Consider the following 4,511-nt stretch of genomic DNA (forward strand, 5'->3'; position numbering starts at 1 on the left):
GAGCTAAAGAAGGGAGGAGGGGGAGGCAGGGAGGCACCAGCACACTCCTTCTCCGGGTCCCACCTGCGTGACCCTTAGCGTGAGGCCCCCTTAAAGCCTGTACTTTCCATGTTGCACCCCAGGCTCAGACCTGCTTCTGACTCCGACCCCGAGACTCCCTCTATGTCAGAAACACTAATGGTAACGAGATGTGCTCCTAATTGCAGAACAGAGTGCACTGCAGAGGCGCTGGGATGACCCGAGTGCCTCCTGTGGCCCTGCCTCTCGAGTCCATTTGGTCCAGCGCCCTTCTCCCACGGAAGAGCCCTCCCTTCCCCTAAACTAGCTAATACTCTGGGGAAATGAGCGGAGGGCCAGGCCGTAGGCTGGGTCAGCAATCGGGCCAGGCCCTGAATCTGCCCCTCGTCCAGCGCCGACCATGGCTGAGCTCCTTAGAAAGGCTGCCCTTCAGCCCCTGCGCCTCAGCCGGCTCTGCTGCGCCTAATGGATTTCCTGGCCTCTCACATGCCCGGACGGCTGGGCCTGCACGTCTGTGAGCTGTTGACGGACGGGCTGACAGACCTCTGGGAGTGACCCACCGTCACCACATCCAGGACTAAAAACTATCAGCACGGGGCCCAGCCCCAGACACTGCCCCCTGCTGGAATCAGAGCAGAACTGCTCCCTGGGCCACAGTGGAGGACAGGCTGCAGCCACACCCTGCTCCTGCGCCCCAGGCCCCGCTAACCTTCCTGTCCCCTCACTGCCAGGACTCCCGCACGACCTTAACAGACGGGCCTTCAGTCTGTACAGGATCGCCAAGTCCTCTGAGAACACTGCCCTGCAGGCTGGCACGCCGCGGATTTAGGAAGAAATGACAGACACCCTCGCCCCCCTCCCTTCACAGTGAGCTCCCCACAGAGCTCCCTCCCAGGCCAGGAGGCCACACACATGCTGGGCATCACCGTGCCAGCCCACACAGGAGAGCCAGGGGGCATCCGACGTCACGCAGACGCAGGCTCCGCCTCGGCTACGGGCAAGGTCTTTCAGGACACGGTTACACTTCTCCTGCTAAGTGACAGGAGCACCAGGGGTCACACGCAGACACAGGTGCAGGGGCCACTCGTCAAATGAGCAGCTCCACGGGGAGTCCGGGGGCTTCCCAAGGCCTGACAAGGTGAACTCAGATCAGTGAGGACGCAGCTCATTTTATTTAAGTAAATCTGTCATCTTTTATCAGAAGGAGTGGCCGGATAAGGGGCCTCGCAGAGAATGAGCGAGACTCCGAGTGGGTGAGTCGAGGGTGCACATCCTGGCTCCTGGGGCAAGGCTCTTACTTCCTTTGAGCTTTACTTTTCTCACCAGTAAAACAGGGATAACAGCACCTACTTTTACTGTAATATTTTATTTCCAATGCAGTTGACCTACAATATTATAGATTCAGATCCCGACACAGTGTGAGACATTTACGTTCCTATGAAGCGTCCCCCTGATAAGTCAGTACCCATTGATGGACAAGGGTAGTGTCAGAACCAGATGCGATCACATGTCTATGGCCTTCCAGCCAGTGCCTGGCTACTCCACATGGGACTCCCTTTCCCTGCAAGCCTCCTCTTCCATGTGGGCGGTCTCACGGCTGACCCATGTGGCTGGCCCTAGCGTGGTCCTCTAACGCCGCAGCACGGGCAGCCTTGGGAGCCATCTGGAGAGGCAGGAGGCCTTTCGAGGCCGTCCCTGGGCTGCCCGGCATCGTCAGGAACACAGACCTTCAGTGCCGAAGGGAGTCCATCTGAACCACCACCGTCACCGGGAGGCTCAGGTGTCTCGCTCTCTCTTGGCATCATCAGGATGGTCTTTCTCTCTCCTGATCCTGTCCTCCCTCTGCCCGCCTGGCTGGTCAGCATGTATGCTGCTGTGGACAGGAACCAAGGAGCAGCTAAAATGTGCTTTGCCACTGGAGGCATGTCCAGACTGACAGGGCGGGAGGAAAGAAGTAAAACCCAGGTGGGGTGTAGGACGAGGGGGTGGGCAGATTAACTGGCACAGCGCTCGGGGCCTGAGACGGCCCACGGGCCACTGTCTGCTTGGCCTGGTGCTGCACGTGGCCATCAGGGCCCAGCACTCCAGCTCAGGGCTTCGCTTCCTGTAAAACACACGTCCTCGAGGAAGCTAGCTTGCCCGTCGAGAGACGCCACGGGACCCAGAGATCTGGGAGTGGGTTAGAGCAAGGCTGACTCTGTATGCCTACGCTTCCCCTGCCCGCCCTGGACCGGCCACGCACATGCTACAGTGCTAGGGGGCGCCGTGGGAGGGGCCGGCCATAGGAAGATGGCTGTGTTTATGAAGGCTCATTCCAGGCCCAGGCAGCAGCCCCTGAAGGCGCAAACACTGCGTCAGGGTTTTACACGTCCCACCTGCGGCTGAGCATGGGTCGCACTGCAGTCCACGGACCGTCCTAGACATTCTGAGCTGCTGACAGATGGGGCTGGCCTTGCCAGGACTCACAGGCCTCGGTTTGTGCACATGTTCTTATAAGGAAGTGGACTCGGCGAGCATTCGCTCACATCCAGCAGATGGGGGTGGGTGGGGGGAGCTGGTACTGAGCTCCCAGGACGCTCCGCTGCACTCAGGGAGGGCTCCACCCTTTCACTGTGTCTGTGCTGTCACCCGTGCTGACGAGAGCTCAACAAGGCCAAGCCAGGAGACCCGTGCCCTGAGAGGGCCCTGTGAGCTCAGCCCTGAAATGCACTTTGCTTCTGGTCGGCCTGGGGCCAGGGCACCCACAGGCGGCCCTTAGCCATTTCCCCTCCCCCGAGCGATCAGACTTCGTTAGGAGTAAGTTTGATTTGTATGAATTTGAATTAACAGCCTGCAATGTGGCACCGTCACTGAGCAACCGGAAGGGGCGCAGCCACAGCCACGGGCAGGGTCCCAGGCGTCTCCTGCAGGGACCCCTGGTTGGGTTCCTGGCTGGTGGGCAAGTCCCGGGAGAGGAGCCTGAGCAGCTGGCGGAGGTGGGGCCGTGGCTGTGTAAGCTGGGAAGGAAGTGTTCTACTGCTGTAAAGAGCAGGTGTCGGCTCCGCGTCTGGGTGACGCTCAGTCCAGTCCTGCTGGGGGTCAGGGTGAAGGTCGGGCATAGGGCATGGGGGAAGGGAGGAAGCACAGAAGATGGGAGCCTCTGTAACCTTTGCCTTTTTTAAGCATTTTTTAAAGATAATTTTTATTGATTTTTAGAGAGAGAGAGGGAGAGAGGAACATTGATGTGAGAGTGAAACATCAATCGGCTGCCTCATGCATAACTTCTAACAGGGATTGAGCCCACAAAATGGGCGTGTGCCCTGACTGGGAATCGAACCGGCGACCTTTCAATGCATGGGAGGACGCCCAAGCAACTGAGCCGCACCAGCCAGGCTGTGCCCTTTGCCTTTTTGACCAGACCATATTAAAACCCAACTTACTGGATCGATAAGTTCAGAATAAAGAAATCCTAATAGGAACAAAACTCACCCTAGCCAGTTTAGCTCAGTGGACAGAGCGTTGGCCTCCAGACCAAAGGGTCCTGGGTTCAATTCTGGTCAAGGGCATGGACCTTGGTTGCAGGCTCCTCCCCAGCCCGGGGCCCTGGTCAGGGCTTGTGAAGGAGGCAACCAATTGATGTATTTCTCTCACATCGATGTTTCTCTGTCTCTCCCTCTCTCTTCACTCTTCCTAAAAATCAATGGAAAAATCCTAGGGTGAGGAGTAACAAAAAAAAAGGAACAAAACTCCCCCCAAGCCGAGTTCTTCCTGAGCCTGGGCTGGCAGGCCTGCCACACAGACCTGAGATGTTCACAGGTTTCTGGTCTAACTCCAGCGAATCCAGCGCAATCCTCCCACGGCTGCCTGAGACCCTCCCCTCCAGGCAACGCCGGCCCCGATTTCCACTCAGAACACATACCCTGCGCCTGGGGACAGGCGAGCATGAAATGCACTTCACTAGGAGCTGAAAAGCATGGAGGGCGAGTTAATTTTCGAAGAAGAAAGCCGGCGGCGCGGCACGGGAGAGCGGATTCGCCTCTGCGGGGCCGACATTGATTTTCCCGAGGGGAGAACCACCAGATGAGCTGGCAGTTGAAAACATGATCTCCGACTTCCCCCCCTCTCCCCTCAGATCTTACATTTCATTTTAAGACCAGGAAACAACATGAGATTAAAAGCCTCACCCAGAAGCAGAAGTGGAAAGGAGGGTTCCGGAGTTTCTTTGCTCAGAGAACACACTTATCAAAGGCTTCTCATAACTCAATGCGAATGATAGGTGGGGCGAGGGGCGGGGCTTCCCTTGCTTGGTTCTTGCTGGACAGAGGCAGCCTGAGACTCAGGGGGGACAGAAACCCCCCACTTCCGGTCACCAGCAGGGCCGCCCTGGACCCAGCCTTGCAGACACCCAGGTCCTGCCCTGCTTCCCTGGCTGGTGAGCTGGGCACAGGCCTGGGCCAGAAGCAGAAGCCACACGTCCTTTGGGGGAGGGGCGGACAAGCAGGAGAAATCACTCA

The 4,511-nt window shown here is 58.0% G+C and overlaps 1 long non-coding RNA gene across 1 annotated transcript in view; it reads right to left on the minus strand.

Moving 5' to 3' along the window:
- Window positions 1–4,229, minus strand: part of LOC106695105 — a 43,052-nt gene extending 38,823 nt beyond the window's left edge. Inside the window, exon 1 of the long non-coding RNA XR_001346188.2 lies at window positions 4,182–4,229. This is a non-coding gene — a long non-coding RNA (uncharacterized LOC106695105). The remainder of the gene's footprint in view (window positions 1–4,181) is intronic.
- Window positions 4,230–4,511: the final 282 nt, after the last annotated feature.

The sequence above is a fragment of the Myotis lucifugus genome, unplaced genomic scaffold, assembly GCF_000147115.1.
Source record: "Myotis lucifugus unplaced genomic scaffold, Myoluc2.0 scaffold_848, whole genome shotgun sequence".
Lineage (NCBI taxonomy): Eukaryota > Metazoa > Chordata > Mammalia > Chiroptera > Vespertilionidae > Myotis > Myotis lucifugus.